The following is a 24,902-nucleotide window of genomic DNA, read 5'->3' on the forward strand; positions in this document are numbered from 1 at the left end:
GACATTGCACTGCAGAGAGAAAGGCAAACTTTCATGTCATTTTTCTTTTTATTGAGAAAAGTCAGTTTTATTATAAAAACACTTTGGCAATGTGCCCACTATTCTCTATAGGGACATGTGTGTGATGAACAAGGGGGATTCACATGCCAGATATTGTGATGAACATACATGTACAAGGGAGATTCACATGCAAGGCTGTGTCCTGTTCATCAAGCCATTAATACCCCTTACTTACCCCTAGCCTTATCTTGTATAGCTAATGAGAACTTGGAAACTTCATACTAGAAAAGGCTGCAGAGCGACTGACGGGTAGCTATTAACTAACACCTTTTGCAGCCACAGCGACTCAGAAAGGCTTGAGGAGACTTCCCTCCAATTTGTAAGCAGAAGACAAAGGATTATAAAATCTATCTCAGCCAAAGGGAAAATACATTTTAGGAATCTGGATAGGCAGGGGATCATAGTTCCCTAGGTTCTAACATGCTTAGACACCAAGATATAAGTATCTTGGGGTGAAACCATAACAAATAGGTCAGATTTGGTATCAATGTGATCCAGGGATTCACCCATATCTACTGATACCAGAACCCTGACCCTATGACTTTCCCTTGAGAAGCTATGACTTTTCCAGGTTTCTGGACTTAATACTAGGTAGGAGGGTCCAATGAGCCCTCCAGGGGGTGTGCAGGGGTCTGTCTGCACCTAATTTAACCAGAGCACCCCTGATCTATTGTGTGTGTTGTTTGTCTAGTGCCTAAAGACAATTAAATATAAAATTTAACCAGTGTTGCTCTTTTATCTCGATCCATGAATCCTCATGTCCATGTCTCGGTTATATACATGCTAAAATCCTGTTACTAACCAGGCTAATATTAAAGGAGAACTGGTGGCAGCTTATTGGTTTGATAAAAACGGTTGTGATTTATAGTTGTGCCATATGCGATGATTGTGTAGACAAATCTAAATAACTTTCTGCTCCCCTCAGAACCTGGGTGCTCAGGGAGTGTCTAAAAAAATAATAATTAATTGACCGTGCAAACCCTTCAGGGGTCTAAAAGGTCACATTTTCCATCATAATGGGGGGGGGCAGAAAAAGGGCTCCTGATGATAGGTTCCCTTTAAGGAACTTACTGCTCAATGGCAGTCTTGTAACCTATTTGTTCCTCTACCAAGTCAACACTAAGCCCCCCCCCCCTTATTGCATTTTGGCAACTTGTTTTCTTATAAATTGAGATTTAATTAATCAGCAAATATTTTGAATGACCAAAGCAAGGGATTGGCAAATCAAATTCCCAACCAAGAGCGGGTCATTGCTGAATTGGTGAGGCATGTTCCTTGTGCTTAATGTTAGACCCATTGCCTTGGCCATGAAATTCTGTGAAAAATGTAGAGGAGATCATTATTTTGACTAAAGAAAAATATTATTTTCTTCTTTCTCTTTCTTTGTCTTCTTTTTTTCTCTGCTTCCTTCATACATTTCTTCCTTCTATAAAACAGAAGCTGTGGACCCATATGGCATTACAGCTCTTTTATATGTTAGATTTGCATATGCTGCATTTCTAATCACTTGAAATATTGGAGTGAATCAGATAGCTAATTTTAGATTAACTGCTAAGCAGAGACAGGTCTACTACCAGATCATTTAATAACCTCAAAACAAAAAACAGAAAGGAGCTGTTCTAAAAGTTCAATCTGTCTTCCTAAAGTTCACAAGAAATTTGTGAAGTCAAGCAATGTGTTTGTAATATTTGTAGATACGAACATAAAAGTAAATTTCAATGTAAGTGACAAGCAGATTGTGAAGGAGGCCATTGAATTTGTAAAGGTTTAAAAATGTTGGCATCCTTGGATGCAGAGTATAATATAGATATAGGTCCAATAGGCATGTGCATTAGAGATGAGCGAGTATACTCGTCCGAGCTTGATGCTCGTTCGAGTATTAAGGTACTCGAAACGGCTCGTTGCTCGGACGAGTATTTCCCCTGCTCGAGATCGAGCATTTAATTAAAAAAAACACAGTGAAGAACAATGAAGAATAGAATAAAAACAGTGAACACAGTGAACACAGTGAACACAGGATCATTTAAGTGAAAAAGACAGTGAAGAACACAGTGAAGAATAGATTACAGATGTTCGGCTGCTTACTTGTCGGGAGATACGCGCGGAACGGTAGCAGGGAGACATCAAGCAGCAGGGAGACATCGGGCAGCGGGGAGACATCAGGCAGCACGGGGGAGACATCGGGCAGCACGGGGGAGACATCGGGCAGCACGGGGAGACATCGGGCAGCACGGGGGAGACATCGGGCAGCACGGGGGAGACATCTGGCAGCACGGGGGAGACATCGGGCAGCGCGGGGAGACATCGGGCAGCACGGGGGAGACATCGGGCAGCGTGGGGAGACATCGGGCAGCACGGGGGAGACATCGGGCAGCACGGGGGAGACATCGGGCAGCACGGGGGAGACATCGGGCAGCACGGGGGAGACATCGGGCAGCACGGGGAGACATCGGGCAGCACGGGGGAGACATCGGGCAGCACGGGGGAGACATCGGGCAGCACGGGGGAGACATCGGGCAGCACGGGGGAGACATCGGGCAGCACGGGGGAGACATCGGGCAGCACGGGGGAGACATCGGGCAGCACGGGGAGACATCGGGCAGCACGGGGGAGACATCGGGCAGCACGGGGGAGACATCGGGCAGCACGGGGAGACTTCAGTGGAAGAAGAGGAGCGGATCCTGGGACAGCGTATCACCCCGACAAGTAAGCAGATGTGTCGAACATCTGTAATCTATTCTTCACTGTGTTTTTCATTGCGTTTTTCACTTAAATGATCCTGTGTTCACTGTTTTTATTCTATTCTTCACTGTTCTTCACATCTGATAACTTGTCGGGAGATAATATACGCGCGAACAGTGAAGAATAGATTGCAGATGTTTGCATACATCTGCTTACTTATCAGAAGACATTCTTTTTCAATTAAATAACACATTTTATTCCTGAACCATGGTCCCTTTGAAAAATGCTCGGGTCTCCCATTGACTTCAATAGGGCTCGTTATTCGAGACGAGCACTCGAGCATCTGGAAAAGTTCGTCTCGAATAACGAGCATCCGAGCATTTTAGTGCTCGCTCATCTCTAATGTGCATACATTAGGAAAGGGAGTGTTTTCCTCCAGATGGAGACTGTAATATTAATCAAGTTAACAGTTTTGATTGCTATGCAAATACTGCAAATGTATAAGTGAATTTGGTAGAGACAATGCAGTGAAACTTATGGAAGCTTCCAGGGCAGGATTATGAAAAGTGTCAGTTGTAGTAAAAGATCACTTCACAATCTTTATGTAATTTCAGTAGAGCTGATGAACATTCTGAAGTCAAACAAGACTTTATCATCTCCACCAATTGAAACTCATGACATTCTGTAAAAGCTGCTGCTCCGTTGATAATGTCACATTTAGAATGTTTTCTCTAGATCCTACCATTTTAAAGTAATCAGTGATGTTACTTTGGGTACATAATGTGCTAACCAGGGTCTCTTATGTTAGGGAGGAATTCTTAATCCCTTAACGACCTTAACGACCTGGCCCTTTTTGTTTTTTCATTTCCATCTTTCACTCCCCACCTTCAAAGATCTATAACTTTTTTTATTTTTCCATGTAAAGAGTTCTGTGATGGCTTGTTTCCTCGTAACAAATTGCACTTCATAGTGATGGTATTTAATTTTCTACAGTACGGCAGTAAATGGGGATTTTCCTCCTCATTCATTACAGATAGCACATTGTAATGAAAGGGTTTAAACGAGGCAGCCTCGGGTCTTCGGAAGACCCAAGGCTGTCATGGCGACGGATTGCCGCTCCCTGATGACATCACAAGGAAGTTACGATCCTCGGCAAGAAGGTGGCGCCCATGCACCGCCATATTTTTGAAGCCACCGGCAGCTTTGCCGGCGGCGATCGAAGACATAGCACCCGCGATCGGTGCTCAGCCCGTGAGCCCTCTCCATGCACCGGGACCCGCCACGCGCCATACTATTACGGCTGCCCAGGAGATCTGTTTAGCCATATCTGTGTACATCTGTGTGTTGTCATAAATAAAAATGCTAAGTTCTCTTCACTGAGCACAGCATAGCCCCACCACTTTGCTATAAGTCCCTGCTACAAGGGAAGGGAAACTATCAACCAATTTTTACCCCATCAAAGTATCATATTACATAAGGCTGGAATAAGAAAAAAGAGAGAATATTGGAGTAGCACTTGTATAGGTCAATCATCGGTGCAAATCATCAGAGGTGCAATATTTTGCCCTCTCTTTGAAGGCATTATCAAGCAATGATTGCTTGATAATGTCATCATAGAGAGAGTGAAGCATTGCTTTTTTATCATGGTAAACAAGAAATATTTTTTTAAAGGAGTGATGCTACATTACTGTATTTTCTGGTAAGGCTGGAATAAGACGCAAGTCCATCAAGTCCAAACTTTAAGAATTAAACTAATGTTTTTTTCTCACATGCCATGATATTTTTGCTCTCCAGAAGGGCATCCAGACATTCAATAAATGTGGGCGCTTGTATTTTTTGCAGTAAATGGTGATTGCAATGAAAATGTGAAAATGTAGGCCTGATGGAAAATATTATATATATGCCCCCAGCCTGCCCCCAGTAGTATACAGCCTGCCCCCAGTAGTATGCAGCCTGCCCCCAGAAGTATACAGCACTGCCCCCAGTAGTATACAGCACTGCCCAGCCTGCCCCCAGTAGTATACAGCACAGCCCAGCCTGCCCCCAGTAGTATACAGCACTGCCTAGCCTGCCCCCAGTAGTATACAGCACTGCCCACCCTGCCCCCAGTAGTATACAGCACAGCCCAGCCTACCCCTAGTAGTATACAGCACTGCCCAGCCTGCCCTAAGTAGTATACAGCACTGCCCAGCCGGCCCCCAGTAGTATACAGCACAGCCCAGCCTACCCCTAGTAGTATACAGCACTGCCCAGCCTGCCCTAAGTAGTATACAGCACAGCACAGCATTAAAAAAAATAATAAACTTATATTCTCACCCTCCGTTGGCAAATTTTTTGTATATAATGTAAGTAACATTGAAAAAACTCATATTAATGTCAGTGACAAAACCATTCTCGTTGTCTTTCCTCTTGCATCATGATATATGCAGTTTGTTACATAAAAAGATTAGCTTTAAAAAGGCACACTTTTGCTTTACATCTTCTTCGCAGCCTTATATTTATCTACATATAACCATCTGGTGCTTGAATTGTGAGCTTCAGCCTCTAGAGAGTTTTGTTAACAATTTATAATAATGTTTTGAATTTGGTTCACAAGAAATTAAGTTTATAACCAAACAGTGATTAAGATAGGGGTTAACAAATCAGTATAAATCTATCAACCTATCTATCTGTGTCACACACGGGGTGTGGGAGAGTCTCTTGAGGCTAAAGTCAGTGGACTTCCTGGACCACCGCAGGGGATGATGGTACTAACCGCAACCAGGGAGCGGAGTCTAAGTGAACCCATGGCCTTCATAGTATCATTGTATATAAGGCTGGAAAAAGACGCAAGTCCATCAAGTCCAACCTTTAAGAATTAAATAAATGTTTTATCCCCATAACCCGTGATATTTTTGCTCTCCATAAAGGTATCCAGGCCTCTCTTGAACATGTATATAGAGTCCGCCATAACAACCTCCTGCGGCAGAGAGTTCCACAGTCTCACTGCTCTTACAGTAAAAAACCTTTGTCTATGTTGATGGTAGTACCGCCTCTCCTCTAGGCGTAGAGGATGCCCCCTTGTCCGGGTCACAGGCCTAGGTATAAAAAGATCTTTGGAGAGATCCTTGTACTGTCCGTTCAGGTATTTGTACATTGTAATGAGGTCTCCCCTCAGTCGTCTTTTTTCTAAACTGAACAATCCCAAATTTTGTAATCTGTCATTGTATTCTAATCCCCCCATTCCCCTAATAATCTTGGTTGTTCTCCTCTGCACCCGTTCCAGCTCTACTATATCCTTTTATACACTGGTGCCCAAAACTGTACACAATATTCCATGTGTGGTCTGACCAGGGATTTGTATAAGGGCAAAACTATGTCTTTATCATGAGAATCTATTCCTCTCTTGATACATCCCATAATTCTATTTGCTTTAGCAGCAGCCGTCTGACTCTGATCACTAGAGCCCGCCAAAGCCCGCCGCAAAGCGGGATGGTCTTGCTGCAGCAGGTCACTCCACAGGTGCGACTAGGTCCGCGGTGGCAGTCAAGGTAGAGACACAGGGTAGGAAGGACCTTGGGTAGGCAGGACCTTGGGTATGCAGGACCTCGGGATGGCTGGACCTTGGGTAGGCAAGACCTCTGCATGGCAGAACCTGTGGAAGGGAGGACCTCGGGATAGTAGGACCTCGGGATGGCAGGAACTCTGGGATGGCAGGACCTCAGGATGGCCACCAGGATACAGGACCACCAAAGGAACACAGAACCACCACAGGAGTACAGGACCTCCACAGCAGTACAGGACCTCCACAAGAGTACAGGACTGCCACAGGAACACAGGACCGCCACAGAAACACAGGAATGCTACCGGAACACCACAGGAACACAGGAGTGCCACAGAAACACGGAAACACGGAGTCGTCTGGAAACGCACAGGAAACAGGTAAGCATGTGGAAACACACAGGAAACACGGAGGGCTTTCTCTTCAGTGGAAAGACTTGAAGATCCATCCGGGAATGCTGGGAGCTGGCAGACTATATAGGAGTCCGGAAATGCCAGCCCAATTAGGAGGTCGCATCCAGGCCGTAGGTCTGCTCCCTAGCAGCGGGAGTGCGCCGGCCTAGCCAGGGAGCAGACCTACGGCCTGGATGCGACCGCGACTGAGCCATCAGAAGCCGGGAGAGGTAAGTACCAACCCGGGGGAGAGGGGACCACACATGCAACGTGACAATCTGGATCTACTTCTCCATCTTATGTTTAGTACAGAGGTACCCATTAGCTATGCAGTGTAAAGGGTTGATTTCATCCACCATTTTCAGCCTTATATAATTTGCTTTCATATTCTTTTATCGTTTTTTCACTGTATGGTTTAAGAAAAGCTTGAAAAGGTACAAATATATAACAATGAAAGTTTTTAATAGATATCCTCAAATACTTTAGATAGCTTACTCTTTGCCAGGGACATAATAGTAAAACGTCCTCCCACATTCCAGGTTATATAGATATTCATACTCCTCTTTTGTAATCACAATATTGATGTTGTTATTTGAGCAATAACTTTAATTGTATTTCAGCCAGCAGAAGGCAATTAAAAAACAAATTATCTAGAAGGAGCATGTCTTGTACAGACTATTTGCCCTGAAGCCAAGCCAAGAGTGAATTCATCTCCTTGCATTCTAATGTAAAGATGAATGCACGGCCCGGCAAGTCTCATTGCAAGGACAATCACAACAAAAGAAGTTCCTCGGAGAAGAAATTCTCAGGATTGCACTTTGTATAAAATACTTCACCTTATATCATTTAGTATTAGGGCATACATGCAGCGTACTCATTTCAAATTCTGACTGAGTGGACAAAACCCTTATGGCAACCTGAGCTTTCAAAATTGTTTCACAGAGCTGAAAACCTGGCGGTTACGGTATAAAGGAACAGTCATGTCATGTTTACAAAGTCAGTCTAGAGACGTCTTCTGTTTTTTGAACACCTAATATAAGAATAGATTGTCAATGCAATCTTTACTATAGATAACTAAGCTGATAGAATGGAACGCTATATCTAAATGGGGATCACTTATTAGTGCATAGATAGATAGATAGATAGATAGATAGATAGATAGATAGATAGATAGATTTTCTCCCTCACATTGTCCAAAAGCATATACATTTTTGCTGATCAGCAAGAGGTCTTTTTTTTAATAAATATCCCTACTGTACATCCATGTGCAGGCAGTGGACATGTCGAGATGTGAGTCCTTGAGGGTTAATGTGTCTGGTGTGGAATTTGCCGGCCAGTTATCAGTATTAGAACTGTGTCTGAGAACACGCACAGACAATAAGAGATCATAATGAGACGGGACGCAAAACCCAATACTGCATGAAATGTGTGTGAAGTTAGATCAGAGCAAATCAATGTGTTAGTCAGTAACCTTTAACAGAAGTCTGATTTAGAAATATCAATTGAAGCTGCTGTTTAGCGAACACAAGAAATGTAAGATCTTTCCTGAGATTTTTATGGCTTCAGTACAGAGAATGGTATAAGGTTAAAATATTTCTTTCTGTTATATTCCAAAATATAAAAGACTCATTTACAGTTCTATCTTTCTACCTACCTTCCTAACTGTCTAATAAACTGAAAAGGAATGCAGCACATGCAAATGGAATAAATATGTGCATAGCACAGTACATGGAAGTTCTCAAAAATTATATAAAAAATGCAGCACTTCAAGATTCAAAAACTTAGGTTGTAGTGTCTTTATTTACAAGTGACCAGTGCAAGGTTTTAGCACTTGAGGTCTCCTGAGGCTCCAGATATAAGGAGCTGAAATGTTGGTCAATTGTGAATAAAGACACCATACCTTGAGTTTTCAAATCTTGGAGTGCTGCCATTTTTTTCTCTCTATCTATTTATCTACGATTTATATATCTACTCCTTATGTGTCTTTGTTTTCCAGATGTTCTGTGAAACACTTTTTTTTTTATTTTTTGAGAATTTTGAGGCACAAAAGTTATCAGTTCAGTCATCAGTTAAATCCAAACAGAGCATTACATCGTGGGTATGGATACAATAAAAACAATGGGATTCGTCCTGAAAGACTTAATCAATGAGTAAGTCTTTTGGGACAAAACGCTAGTTGCATAGAGTCATCATACTACGTGTGGCAGGATATGAAATGTTTGGACCCTGTTTTAATATGTAAATTGTAATTAAGCTCACATACTTTAAATGAATAAAATTTTGCACATGAATCTGTTGGACATTAAAAGTTTGGGCTTCTTTTTTAATTTGTACATTTTTGCATTCATAGTTTATTGAAATATATTAGTTTATTCTAAATTCATTTTGCTTTCAATTATTTGTTTTGTGGCCTAATTACATGTGTTAATGTAAGTTTCAGGATGTGGTCATGTGGCGCTTGCTTTGTGTTTTTCAATGCATTGCAGAAACACATGCATTTTACATGTTAACATGTGTTTGGCTGTTTCAAAGACACCCAAAAACACATTGTAAAATGTAAAGCACATGCGTTTCTGTCATGCCTTTAAAAACACCACGTGTGACCGCACTTCATATGTCATCATCTCCCTGGTCATACATAAGGCGCAAAAAAAGGCTTTCCAAAGGTCAATTATACACCAAAAAAACCCACTAAGATACATGTCCCAAAGGGGGGCGTGGTTTGGCCGCCTGTGAAGATGGCTGCGTGAAGCGTTAGCTTCGTCCGCTGAGCAGCTCTCTCTTAGCCTTCAACCCTCACGAGTGCTCGGCATACCCTTCTATGCATCTGTCGGCCAGAAGAATCCCGCAGTATTTTCAGGCCACCGCCAACCATGCCAAATATAGCGCCGGTGCCATGAGGGTGAAGGGAGCAAGCAAGGCGGTAGAACGATCGGCCAGAGCAGAGAGATCCCCGCTGCACATACAAATAAGGTGAATAGAGAAGGAGCTACGGGACACACAGACCCAGACTTTGAGATACTCACCAGGTGGTCGGGAACCATCCCCGCTAGCAGACCTAATGGCCTCCGGCAACCCGAAACAGGGCAAGAACTCCCCCTCAGCACGAGAAATGGAGGCACAGAACGCCAAGTTCATGAGAGGCACGGAGGTAACTGAGGCATCCCCGGAGACACCCACGGGTAGCCCTGCAAAGCAGCGTCAGCGACTACAGCTTAACCCGGAAGCGGAGCCGTGGGGGAAAGATAATGGAGGCATAGGCAGAGCGGGAGCTTCAGATGAAGCAGACGCTTTTGAGGCATTCCAAACCTCGGATAAGGCAGTGACAGAGCACTTGCTAAAGGATATGCTAAAAGCCCTGCGATCCTCCCTCACTTCGAATTTCCTCAAGCTAATAAGCCCCTTCCAATCTAACATGGCCGAGATGCAGAAGCAAGTCTCCCATGTAGAATCTAAAATGGCGGAATACGCCTCAGAGTTTAACAACCTGGCTGATGGGCACCAAGTATTGGAGGAGAAAGTATCCCATTTACAAGCAAAACTTGTGGATTATGAGGACCGCAACATGAGAAATAACATTAAATTTAGGGGGATCCCTGAATCAGTTACAGGCTCACAATGGAGAGAATATTTGATGCAATTAACCAAAGCCTGCCTACCCAAAGTATTGGACTGCCAGATACTACCCCCAGAGATGTGTTGGCGCGTTACTCCTTCTATCACACTAAAGACCAACTACTAGCTTATTCAAGTAAACATCCAACTCTCCCAACTCCTTACTCTACAATCAAGCTCTACACAGATCTGTCTGCAGCCACATTACAGGCCAGAAGAGAATTCCAACCTCTAACTACGCTGCTGCGCAAATACGCAATTCCATATAGATGGGGATTCCCGATCAAGTTATTGATCAACTATCAAGACAAAATTTATGTGGTTCTTACTCCAAAGGATGGTCTTGGTCTGCTGAACACCTGGGACCTACCAGACAACACATGAGCTCCTGGAGTATGCATTTCAACTTTGAACCGGGGATCCGGTATTTATGATTACTATACTATAGTTGCAATGTTAATTGTATGGTTGCACTGAATTTACTGTGGTTATTAACTAGATAACTATTGAATTATCTTTAGAGATTTATATATTAGCGACTGCTCAGCAGCAAAAGGGCTAGTTTATGTTGTTACCACATTTGCCCAACTTACCTGAGTACATCATTTGTACTTAAAAAAAAGACTAACTTTATTGTCTTATCCGTGTTTACTGGTTATCTCGTAGATATTTTGCCTAGATTACTGTCGTGTATAACCAACCTAGTGCAATAAGCACTGAACACCACAGCCGCAGCAACTGGGGGAGAACATTACACACTATAGACCCGTCCTGTCAATCATTGGATACAAAATAGTATCCTTGAACGTAAGAGGCTTAAATAGCCCACAAAAAAAGAGCATTCACTTGGAGCGAAGTTATGTCACAGAAATGTGACGTGCTATGCACCCATGAGACCCACCTAGCGAATGACAAAACACCGCAAATACACCACAAATATTTCCCAACAGTTATCACTTCCACCTTTGGGAAAAAAAAGAGGCGTGATGGTGGCTTTCAGAGATACTCTAGCAACGACCATACACTCGAAGATAGTGGACCCACAAAGAAGATTTATAATTGTGACATGCACCATCAAAAATACAGACATGACTTTGTTTAATCTCTATGCACCCAACAGACACCAATTAAGATTCACCAGGAAAGTCTTAAAAATAGCGAATTCAGTCCAAAAGGGCCTCCAACCAGTCTGCGGGGACTTTAATGCCCCCCCATCACCCAGAATCGACACAACTTCACAAAATCCCAACCTAAATGTAAGTTTAGACCAAATCATCCCGAAAAACTAGATGTTTGATGTATGGAGATTATATAACACGGACGAAAGAGACTTCACATACTTTTCGGCTAGACACCAGACATACTCCAGAATCGACCTATTCCTAACAGATAAGGATTTACTGGATAGAATAGAGAGTGCTTCTATTGGGGAGGTCTCATGGTCAGATCATGCTCCAACAGCCATAAAGATTACTGACATTCACCCCAAACATAGCGACTATATCTGGAGACTGGACACGTCCCTATTAGTTAAAGAACATCACGCTAAAGCCATCAAACAGTATATATATGACTACTATCAGTTCAAAAAGAATTCTGAACTAGATGACTTTACCATGTGGTCAGCGCACAAAGTTTATGTCAGAGGCCTTATACAAAACCTAAGCGGTAGAATCAAACGCCAAAGAGACAAACATATTGACGAATGACTGGGGAACATCCGTAGACTACAAAATGAAAACAAAAAAGCTTCCAACCCTCCTACAACAGAGAGACTAAAAAGAGAGAGGGACCATCTCCACAACTTACTGCTATATAAATATGAGAAAAATCTCAAGAAATTAAAAGTAAAGTACTACTCCCGAGATAATAAAGCAGGGAAGCTATTGGCCTCCAGGGTCAAGAAAGTAGCACAGAAAAGTAAAGTTCCCTGCATACTGCATCCAATAACTAGAGAAAAAATTCTCTCACCAAGAGGGATAGCTAATGCTTTTCAAGATTTTTATAGCTGAAGGAGAATTCTGATACACCCCTACCCCCCCCCCCCAGAAAGATATAGAAACCTTCCTGGATAAGGTTAAACTTATAGCTGAAGGAGAATTCTGATACACCCCTACCCCCCCAGAAAGATATAGAAACCTTCCTGGATAAGGTTAAACTACCCAAATTAACAACTGAACAACTTCAGATGCTAATCGAGCCAATTAAAACTCCAGAAATCATTAAGACAATCAAAAAGCTTCCAAAACATAAAGCCCCAGGGCCTGACGGCTTTGTTAACGAGTATTACCAGAGATACATAGACATTCTAGCCCCACACCTAGAGAATATCTTTAATAAGGCTATCAGACAAGGGAGTTTCCCTCCAGATATGATAAGAGCTACAATCACAACAATACACAAACCGGGCAAAAACCCAGAAGAGATCTTAAATTTTAGACCCATATCTCTCTTAAACGGAGATATCAAATTGTATGCTAAAATAATCGCCAACCGGATGATGATGGTCACCCCAGATATCATAAAAGATGATCAGACAGGTCTTACAACAGGCAGACAGGCCCCTGACAATACACGACGAACAATCTCCTTAATGCAATACTGTGAGAGAAGGCAGATAAAGGCGGTGTTTGTAACGGTCAACGCAGAAAAAGCGTTTGACCGTGTCAACTGGTCTTATGCTTTCGCAGCTCTAGATATATTCGGTTTTGCCGGACCAATTTGCTACGCCATTAAAGCGCAACGCCCAAGTACTAGTCAATGGAGTCCTGTCAAAATCATTTCAACTGACCAACGGGACTAGACAGGGGTGCCCTCTCTCCCCTATCTTCTTCAACATATTCATCGAGCCACTAGTGGAAGCAATCAGGTCAGATGACCAAATAACAGGTATAACGATAGGAGAGGAAACGCATAAGCTAGCTCTATTTGCACTATTTTACACTTATAAACCCTGAATCCTCGCTGACACACTCGCTAGACATGTTAAAGGCCTTTGGTGCAGTTTCACTTTACAAACTCAACACTGCATACTGACTATAGACCTTACTTTACTAAAAATTAGTTTTAATCTAGACTAGAGAACAGACACCATAGATTACCTAGGGGTTAAACTGACATGCCCGACTGCAGACCTCTTCAAACAAAACTTCCCAGCACTACTAACGAAAACGGCTACTGAGCTTGATAATTATGCACGCTTGATCACCTCTTGGTTTGGGAGAATCGAATTATATAAAATGATGGTACTGCCTAAATACCTCTACCTGTTCTGCACACTCCCAATTAGTATTCCAAAATCCTTTTTTACGCAGGCAAAGAAACAAATGTTGAAATTCATATGGCAAGGTAAAAAACCAAGGACAGCCATGACCCTACTAACAAAACACAGGCTGGCGGGAGGGTTTGGGGTCCTGAATTTAGAAGATTACTAGAGATGAGCGAACATACTTGTCCGTACTCGTCCATACTGCTCGTTGCTCGGACGAATACTTCGCCCGCTCGAGAAAATGGCATCTCCCGCCGTTGTGATTTTTGGCGGCCAGAAACAGAGCCAATCACAAGCCAGGAGACTCTGCACTCCACCCAGCATGACGTGGTACCCTTACACGTCGATAGCAGTGGTTGGCTGGCCTGATCAGGTGACCCTGGAATAGACTAGCCCCTGCCCGCGCTGCTCGGATCATTCTGTGTCTGGATGCCATTAGGGAGAGAGCTGCTGCTGGTCAGGGAAAGCGTTAGGGTGTTCTATTAGTGTTAGGCAGGAGTGATTCTACAAGAACCCAACAGCCCTTCTTAGGGCTACAATAACGTTTTATTTTACTTTTTTTTGGTTTGCCTGTGGCTGGGCTCTAGTAGTGCAGCTAGTACCATATTGTGAGGAATTTGCAGGGAGACTTGCTACCGTTGTGTTTAGCTCTTAGTGACACACATATCCACCTCAAACACCGAAGTGGGACAATTTATTAGGGGTTTGATTTGAATTAGGCACAGTCTGCTGATTTATTTTTTTTTACGTTTATTTCTTTTTATAACTCAAAGTAATCTGGCAAAGCAGTGTGCTTTCAGTGTAGGCTAGAAAATAGCCATAGGAGAACCCCAATGGCTTACTTAGGCCTACAATAGCGTTATATTTTCCTTTTCTTTGTTTGCTTGTGGCTGGGCTTGCTGGCATTAGTAGTGCAGCTAGTACCATATTGTGAGGAATTTGCTGGGAGACTTGCGACCGTTGTGTTTAGCTCTTAGTGACACACATATCCTCCTTAAACACTGAAGTGGGACAATTTATTAGGGGTTTGATTTGAATTAGGCACAGTCTGCTGATTTATTTTTTTTTACGTTTATTTCTTTTTATAACTCAAAGTAATCTGGCAAAGCAGTGTGCTTTCAGTGTAGGCTAGAAAATAGCCATAGGAGAACCCCAACGGCTTACTTAGGCCTACAATAGCGTTATATTTTACTTTTTTTGGTTTGCTTGTGGCTGGGCTTGCTGCCACTAGTAGTGCATCTAGTACCATATTGTGAGGAATCTTCTAGGAGACTTGAGACCGTTGTGTTTACCTCTTAGTGACACACATATCCACCTTAAACACCGAAGTGGGACAATTTGTTAGGGGTTTGATTTGAATTAGGCACAGTCTTCTGATTTATTTATTTTTTTACGTTTATTTCTTTTTATAACTCAAAGTCATCAGGCACAGCACAAAATCCAGTTGTGTGCTGTCAGTGTAGGTTAGAAACTAGCCATAGCAATAGGATAGCATCGTTTTGTTTAAAAAAAAAAATAAAATAAAACACAAAAAAAAATAAAAAATTTAAGTTTACACTTTAATTTGGAAAATGTTTTACCCGAGGGCTAGGGGTAGAGGACGAGGGCGTGGACGTGGGCGTCCAACTACTGCAGGGGTCAGAGGCCGTGGCCTGGGCGGGGCGAGACACCACCTGCTGATGAGGGAGCAGGGGAACGCCGCAGAGCTACACTCCCTAGGTTCATCATGTCTCAAGTTACTGGGACTCGTGGTAGAGCACTGTTGAGGCCAGAACAGTGCAAAGAGGTGATGTCGTGGATTGCGGACAATGCTTCTAGCCATTTGTCCACCAGTCAGTCTTCCACGCAGTCCACCCATGTCACCGAAATCAGCACTCCTCCAGCTCCTCCACCTCAGCCTCCTTCCCCCCAGTCTGCCCCCTCCCAGCAAAATTTGGCATTTGAACCGGCATACTCTGAGGAACTGTTTTCTGGACCTTTCCCACAGTCACAAACCACTTGTCCGGTTGCTGCTGAGCAATTTTCCGATGCCCAGGTTTTCCACCGGTCGCAGTCTGTGGGTGATGATGACATTATTGACGTAGTGGAAGAAGTGTGTAAAGAGGTGTCGGACGATGAGGAGACACGGTTGTCAGACAGTGGTGAAGTTGTTGTCAGGGCAGGAAGTCCGAGGGGGGAGCAGACTGAGGGATCGGAGGATGATGAGGTGACAGACCCAAGCTGGGTTGATAGGCCAGGTGAACACAGTGCTTCTGAGACGGAGGCGAGTCCTATAGCAGAACAGGCTGGAAGAGGCAGTGGTGGGGCCAGACGGAGAGGCAGGGCAAGAGCTAGTGCATCAGCGCCAAATGTTGCCCGTAGTCAAGCTCCCGTGGCGAGGGCTAGATTTTAAGAAGTCTGGAGGTTCTTTAAGGAAACACCGGATGACCGACGGACTGTGGTGTACAACCTTTGCCAAACCAGGATCAGCAGGGGTTCCACCACTACTAGCTTAACTACCACCAGTATGCGCAGGCATATGAATGCTAAACACCCCACTCAATGGCACCAAGCCCGTTCACCTCCGGCCGGGCCGACCACTGCTCCTTCCCCTGTGTCATCTGCTAGTCAGCCCCCTGCCCAGGACCCCGGCCCAAACACCTCCTGTGCGAAAACCCCATCTTCGCCTCCACAGCATCCACCAGCAGGGCCACTATATATATCGCTGACGGCACATTGGGTTAACTTGCTGGAGGCTGGGACCGAGTCTGACCCTGGGGCTGGTCATATACTGCCGACGCCGAGGATTGCGGGGCCTACCTTGGTCCAGGTCTAAAAGGCCTACTATGCCTCCTCCTCCTCCCACCCCTACTCCAGCTCCTCCAATGAATTACCATCCGTGGGCATGGCGCCATCAGTCGGTAGCTCTAGGCACAGCAGCAGTGCCATCGCTAAGCGACAGCAGGTGGTGCTCAAGCTGCTGAGCCTAGGCGATAAAAGGCACACCGCCCAAGAGCTATTACAGGGCATCACGGCGCAGACTGATCTGTGGCTGGCACCGCTGAACCTGAAGCCAGGCATGGTTGTGTGTGACAACGGCCGTAACCTGGTGGCGGCTCTGCAACTCGGCAGACTGACACATGTGCCAAGCCTGGCCCGTGTGTTAAATCTCATAGTTTAACTCCATAACTCCAATCTGTCTGATTTGCTCACGAAGGTGCACCGCATCTGTGCGCATTTCAGGAAGTCCAGCACAGATGCTGCCACTCTCAGGGCAGCGCAGCGCCGCCTCCAACTGCCCGCTCACTGACTGTTGTGCGACGTGCCCACAAGGTGGAATTCAACATTAACCATGTTATCCAGAGTTTACCAGCAGCGCAGAGCGATTGTAGACTGCCAGATGTCAACTTCCACCAGAACTGGTAGTTAGGTCAGTCAGCTTCCTCAAGTCTACAAAGAGGAGTGGACGTGGATGTCTGATATCTGTCAGGTGCTGAGTAACTAGTCAACACAGATGGTCAGTGGCGATGCCGCCATCATCAGCCTCACCATCCTGCTGCTTGGCCTGTTGAAAAACTCTCTGGTCAGCATGAATTCGGAAGCTTTGCGCTCGTCACAAGAGACAGGGGAAGAAGATTCCCGTGTTGATAGCCAATGCACCCTTAGGTCTGTTTCTCAGCGCATATTGGAGGAGGTGGAGGAGGATGAGGAGGAAGAGGAGGAGAATGTTGGCGAGACAGAAGAGGGGACCATTGTTCAGTCCTTCACTGTTCAGCGTGTAGAAGAAGAGGAGTTGGAGGAGTTGGAGGAGGAGGAAATGGAGAGTCAGGCCAGTGAGGGGAGTGAATTCTTGCGCGTTGGGACTCTGGCGCATATGGCAGATTTCATGCTAGGCTGCCTATCCCGTGACCCTCGCGTTCAAAGAATTTATTCCAGCACCGATTACTGGGTATTCACTCTCCTGGGCCCGCGGTACAAGCAAAATCTTTCCACTCTCATCCCTGGAGAGGAAAGGAGTGTGAGAATGCATGAATACCAGCAGGCCCTGGTGCACAAGCTGAAACAGTATTTCCCTTCTGACAGCGCTAGCGGCAGAGGGCGTACTTCTGCGGGACAAGTAGCGAGAGAGAGTAGGCGAGCAGGCAGCTTGTCCAGCACTGGCAGGGGTACGCTTTACAAGGCCTTTGCCAGTTTTATGTCACCCCAGCAAGACACTGTCACCTCTCCCCAGTCTCTCTGACCCGCCATAACCCAAACTTATAAGAACACTACTACACTTGATCTTATACAAAAGGTTCTTAGAAGTGCTGTTTGGGGAGTAGCCTAGAGACAGGGGCTTGGATTGGCGAAAGCTCGCCTGGCAGCGGAGCGCCAGTTCCATCCCAAGATCCAACTAACATAGTTTTAACTGCAGCACCTTTAATCTACTACTAGTTCACTGCCTCCATACATGGTCCCCTTATCAAACGAGCTGTGTCAGGCAGAATTTTGGGCTGTTTTCATGGCTTCCACATCAAACTTGTTAACTTTGTCGCCACCCTGCTGTGTAATCCACAAAATATACTGGCAAACTTTTATCATTTACCGATATTATTTCAGCGCTTCTTGCGCATCTGTTTACATTCCCCTCACCCGCCATATCCCAAACTTATAAGAACACTACTACACTTGATCTTATACAAACGGTTCTTAGAAGTGCTGTTTGGGGAGTAGCCAAGAGACAGGGGCTTGGTTAGGCGAAATCTCGCCTGGCAGCCGAGCGCCAGCTCCATCCCAAGATCCAACTAACATAGTTTTAACTGCTGCACCTTTAATCTACTACTAATTCACTGCCTCCATACATCGTCCCCTTATCAAACGAGCTGCGTCAGGCAGAATTTTCAGGTGTTTCACCAGATACATAGCGGAACTCGGCCCATCTATCGCCGCCATGCTGGAGACCTGAAGTTGCAATCATAGCAGCGCAATATGGATGCCCCATACTGTCGCTCTTAATCATGGAACCATTTCCGAAAAAACAATTAAAAATAGAACCACTATGCTATTCCATTATTCCTTGGTTAAATATTCAAACGACCCGGCCTGCTTTGAAAATTATAATTTTTTCAAAGTAAACGCTTCTGGCCCCCAGGCCCATTTTGGGTGGGGAGGAGCCGAGAGACAGGGGCTTGGACAGGTGAAAGCTCGTCTGGCAGTGGACCGCCATCTCCATCCCAAGATTAGGCAGCCTCAGAGGCATCCATGCATGCTGCCCCTGCTGTTTCCTGTCCATTTTGCCTCCACGATCCTCCACAGCATCCACCAATGTCTCCATGCGCAACTTTCAACTCTCTATACCCCAGATGCTGGAGCACGAGAGGATATGCAGCACATCATCCCCTTATCAAACGAGCTGTGTCAGGCAGAATTTTCAGGTGTTTCCCCAGATACATAGTGGAACTCGGCCCATCTGTCGTCGTCATGCTGGAGACCTGAAGTTGCAATCATAGCAGCGCAATATGAATGCCCCATACTGTCACTCTTAATCATGGAAGTCGTCTCCATGGCTGCCTCCACATGTCGTCCCCTTATTAAAAGAGCTGTGTCAGGCTCATTTTTCGGGTGTTTCACCAGATACGTTATGGAACTTGGCCACCATGCTTTGTTATCGACTGAATATACGGTCAACCTTTTGTTCACATAGGAAATCATTTCAGCGCTTCTTGCTCACCTTCTTTGGTTCCTCTCTGCCACCCATTGGTTTGAAGCCTGAGTCCATTTAGGGTATGTCGCCATGACACTCTCTAGCCTGCCACTGCTGCCGCTGCCTCTGCATGCCGTCCCCTATAGTGTCAGGGTCAATTATTGCATGTTTTAGATGCTATCTAGCCTCATTCGGTCACTCTGTCATGGCCATGCTGTTGCCCATTATTTTGGCATAATGGTACGATTAAGCAGCCTCAGAGGCATCCATGCATGCTGCCCCTGCTGTTTCCTGTCCATTTCCGTGGTGTTTCCATCCTTTTCTGAGGTTCTTAGGTGTTTGGCCAGCTTCCCTGTGCAGAACCTTGGTCCCCTTGAAAAATGCTCGATTCTCCCATTGACTTCAATGGGGCTCGTTATTCGAGACGAGCTCTCGAGCATCGGGAAAAGTTCGTCTCGAATAACGAGTACCCGAGCATTTTAGCGCTCGCTCATCTCTAAAGATTACCAAACTTCATGCATAATTGACCAACTATCTCATGGACTATCTCAACTCTAATATGGAGAAAGCTTGGGTCCGTCTCGAACTAGCACTCACAAACACTACATCTTTGAGACACAGACTGATTTCTGGATTTTGGGACTTAAAACCCCCTCATACAGACCTCAGATAAGAGCTGGATGGCTTATAGATCAAAAACGACAGAAACAAATAAACTACTCTTACAAAACATACCGATAAGTTTCCTGGGGGAACACTTAGAAAACCTTAATCTGAACCATTGGAAAGCTAAAGGGATAACCAATATCTTCGATATAAAACCAAACTCAGATAAGGTGGAGATAAACCAACTTAACACCAAATTTCACATACTACACTCTGAATTCCTAGCGGTTCACAGAATAAACAACTTTCTCCCGACCTCTTACCCATCTATGAACAACGAACTTCTAAAATTATGGACAAATAGGGAAAAGAAAGTAAGAGGCATCACTATTATCTACAATTCCCTAGATGACAAATCACACCTAACTAGAGATGAGCGAACATACTCGTCCGAGCTTGATGCTCGTTCGAGCATTAGCGTACTCGAAACTGCTCGTTGCTCGGACGAATACTTCGTCCGCTCGAGAAAATGGCAGCTCCCGCCGTTTTGCTTTTTGGCGGCCAGAAACAGAGCCAATCACAAGCCAGGAGACTCTGCACTCCACCCAGCATGACGTGGTACCCTTACACGTCGATAGCAGTGGTTGGCTGGCCAGATCAAGTGACCCTGGGATAGACTAGCCGCTGCCCGCGCTGCTCGGATCATTCTGTGTCTGGATGCCGCTAGGGAGAGAGCTGTTGCTGGTCAGGGTTAGCGTTAGTGTGCAGGTAGATTACTGTTAGGCAGGAGTGATTCTCCAAGAACCCAACAGCCCTTCTTAGGGCTACAATAACGTTATACTTTTTTTTTTTTTGTTTGCTTGTGGCTGGGCTTGCTGGCACTAGTAGTGCAGCTAGTACCATATTGTGAGGAATTTGCAGGGGGACTTGCTACCGTTGTGTTTAGCTCTTAGTGACACACATATCCACCTCAAACACCAAAGTGGGAAAATTTATTAGGGGTTTGATTTCAATTAGGCACAGTCTGCCATTTCCTTTTTATTTTACGTTTATTTTTTCATAACTCAGCGTCATCTCATCAGTGTGCTTTCATACTTGGCTAGAAAATAGCCAAAGGAGAATCCAAACGGCTTACTTACGCCTACAATAGCGTTATATATATTTTATTTCTGGTTGATCTGCTGGTGGCTGTCCTTGCTGCAGTGCATATACTAGCCAATTGTGAGGAATTTGGAGTGAGACTTGCGACCGCTGTGTTTAGCGCTTAGTGACGCACATATCCATGGCAAAGACTGAAGTGGGATAATTTATTAGGGGTTGGATTTCAATTAGGCACAGTCTGCCATTTACTTTTTATTTTACGTTTATTTTTTCATAACCCAGCGTCATCTCATCTGGCATAGCAGTGTGCTTTCATAGTTGGCTAGAAAATAGCCATAGCAATAGGATAGCATCGTTTGGTTTTAAAAACTAAAAAACACAAAAAAAAAAAAAAACACAAAAAAAAAGTAAAAAAAAAATTAAAGTTATAACCTTCATTTTCAAAATGTTTAACCCGAGGGCTAGGGGTAGAGGATGAGGGCGGGGACGTGGGCGTCCAACTACTGCAGGGGTCAGAGGCCGTGGTCCTGGGCGGGGTGAGACACCACCTGCTGATGAGGGAGCAGGGGAACGCCGCAGAGCTACACTCCCTAGGTTCATGTCTGAAGTTACTGGGACTCGTGGTAGAGCACTGTTGAGGCCAGAACAGTGCGAACAGGTGATGTCGTGGATTGCCGACAATGCTTCGAGCAATTTGTCCACCAGTCAGTCTTCCACGCAGTCCACCCATGTCACCGAAATCGGCACTCCTCCAGCTCCTGCACCTCAGCCTCCTCCCCCCCAGTCTGCCCCCTCCCAGGAAAACTTGGCATTTGAACCGGCATACTCTGAGGAACTGTTTTCTGGACCCTTCCCACAGTCACAAACCACTTGTCCGGTTGCTGCTGAACAATTTTCCGATGCCCAGGTTTTCCACCAGTCGCAGTCTGTGGGTGATGATGACCTTCTTGACGTAGTGGCAGAAGTGTGTAAAGAGGTGTCCGACGATGAGGAGACACGGTTGTCAGACAGTGGTGAAGTTGTTGTCAGGGCAGGAAGTCCGAGGGGGGAGCAGACTGAGGGATCGGAGGATGATGAGGTGACAGACCCAAGTTGGGTTGAGAGGCCGGGTGAACACAGTGCTTCTGAGACGGAGGAGAGTCCTATAGCAGAACAGGTTGGAAGAGGCAGTGGTGGGGCCAGACGGAGAGGCAGGGCCAGAGCAGGTGCATCAGCGCCAAATGTGTCACGTAGTGAAGCTCCCGTGGCGAGGGCTCCCGCGGCGAGGGCTAGATTTTCAGAAGTCTGGAGGTTCTTTAAGGAAACACCGGATGACCGACGGACTGTGGTGTGCAACCTTTGCCAAACCAGGATCAGCAGGGGTTCCACCACTACTAGCTTAACTACCACCAGTATGCGCAGGCATATAAATGCTAAACACCCGAATCAGTGGCACCAAGCCCGTTCACCTCCGGCCGTGCACACCACTGCTCCTTCCCCTGTGTCAGCTGATAGTCAGCCCCCTGCCCAGGACCCTGGCACAAAAACCCCATCGTTGCCTCCACGATCCTCCACAGCATCCACCAGCGTTCAGCTCTCCATACCCCAGACGCTGGAGCGGAAAAGAAAATATAGTGCAACCCACCCGCACGCCCAAGCCCTTAATGTCCACATCTCCAGATTGCTTAGCCTGGAGATGCTGCCCTATAGGCTAGTAGAGACCGAGGCCTTTCGCAACCTCATGGCGGCGGCCGCCCCTCGGTATTCGGTCCCCAGCCGCCACTACTTTTCCCGATGTGCCGTCCCAGCCCTGCACCAGCACGTGTCAGACAACATCATCCGTGCCCTGACCAACGCCGTTTCTGACAAGGTCCACCTGACCACGGACACGTGGACGAGTGCTGCCGGGCAGGGCCACTATATATCGCTGACGGCACATTGGGTTAACTTGGTGGAGGCTGGGACTGAGTCTGACCCTGGGGCTGGTCATATACTGCCGACGCCGAGGATTGCGGGGCCTACCTCGGTCCAGGTCTCAAAGGCCTACTATGCCTCCTCCTCCTCCCACCCCTCCTCCACCTCCTCCTCCGAACTACCATCCGTGGGCATGGCGCCATCAGTCGCTAGCTCTAGGCACAGCAGCAGTGCCGTCGCTAAGCGACAGCAGGCGGTGCTCAAACTGCTGAGCCTAGGCGATAAAAGGCACACCGCCCAAGAACTATTACAGGGCATCACGGCGCAGACTGATCTGTGGCTGGCACCGCTGAACCTGAAGCCAGGCATGGTTGTGTGTGACAACGGCCGTAACCTGGTGGCGGCTCTGCAACTCGGCAGACTGACACATGTGCCATGCCTGGCCCATGTGTTAAATCTGATAGTTCAGCGTTTCCTCAAGACATACCCCAATCTGTCAGATTTGCTCACGAAGGTGCGCCGCATCTGTGCGCATTTCAGGAAGTCCAGCACAGATGCTGCCACTCTCAGGGCAGCGCCGCCTCCAACTGCCCGCTCACCGACTGTTGTGCAACGTGCCCACGAGGTGGAATTCAACATTAACCATAATATCCAGAGTTTACCAGCAGCGCAGAGCGATTGTAGACTGCCAGATGTCAACTTCCACCAGAACTGGTAGTCAGGTCAGTCAGCTTCCTCAAGTCTACAATGAGGAGTGGACGTGGATGTCTGATATCTGTCAGGTGCTGAATAACTTTGAGGAGTCAACACAGATGGTCAGTGGTGATGCCGCCATCATCAGCCTCACCATCCCGCTGCTTGGCCTGTTGAAAAACTCTCTGGTCAGCATGAAGTCGGAAGCTTTGCGCTCGTCACAAGAGATGGGGGAAGAAGATTCCCTTGTTGATAGCCAAAGCACCCTTAGGCCTGTTTCTCAGCACATATCGGAGGAGGTGGAGGAGGATGAGGAGGAAGAGGAGGAGAATGTTGGCGAGACAGAAGAGGGGACCATTGTTCAGTCCTTCACTGTTCAGCGTGTATGGGCAGAAGAAGAGGAGTTGGAGGAGTTGGAGGAGGAGGAAATGGAGAGTCAGGCCAGTGAGGGGAGTGAATTCTTGCGCGTTGGGACTCTGGCGCATATGGCAGATTTCATGCTAGGCTGCCTATCCCGTGACCCTCGCGTTCAAAGAATTTATTCCAGCACCGATTACTGGGTATTCACTCTCCTGGACCCACGGTACAAGAAAAATCTTTCCACTCTCATCCCTGGAGAGGAAAGGAGTGTGAGAATGCATGAATACCAGCAGGCCCTGATGCACAAGCTGAAACAGTATTTCCCTTCTGACAGCGCTAGCGGCAGAGTGCGTAGTTCTGCGGGACAAGTAGCGAGGGAGAGTAGGCGAGCAGGCAGCTTGTCCAGCACTGGCAAGGGTACGCTTTACAAGGTTTTTGCCAGCTTTATGTCACCCCAGCAAGACACTGTCACCTGTCCCCAGTCTCGGCAGAGTAGGGCTGATCTTTACAGAAAGATGGTGAGGGAGTACGTAGCTGACCATACCATCGTCCTAAATGATCACACAGCTCCCTACAACTACTGGGTTTCAAAGCTGGACATGTGGCACGAACTGGCGCTGTACGCCTTGGAGGTTCTTGCCTGCCCTGCCGCTAGCGTCTTGTCCGAGCGGGTTTTCAGTTCAGCTGGTGGCATCATCACCGATAAGCGTACACGCCTGTCGACTGACAGCGCTGACAGGCTGACGCTTATTAAGATGAATAAAGCCTGGATTTCTCATAATTTCCAATCTCCACCAGGTGAAGGAAGCTCAACCTGAATAATTTATGCACTCCTCCTCCTCCTCATTTTCCTCCTTCTCCTCCTCTTTGTACACTAAAGCAGAGGAAACTGGCTATTTTTTGACAGGGCCCACTGGCTCTAGCTATAGTACTTTATGCATTTAATTTTTCTGGAGGGCCACCTACCCGGTCCTCTGTTTTAAACAATTTTTGGGAGTGCCACATACAGGCACTCAATCTATTCAATTT

The sequence above is a fragment of the Engystomops pustulosus genome, chromosome 7 (genome assembly GCF_040894005.1).
Source record: "Engystomops pustulosus chromosome 7, aEngPut4.maternal, whole genome shotgun sequence".
Lineage (NCBI taxonomy): Eukaryota > Metazoa > Chordata > Amphibia > Anura > Leptodactylidae > Engystomops > Engystomops pustulosus.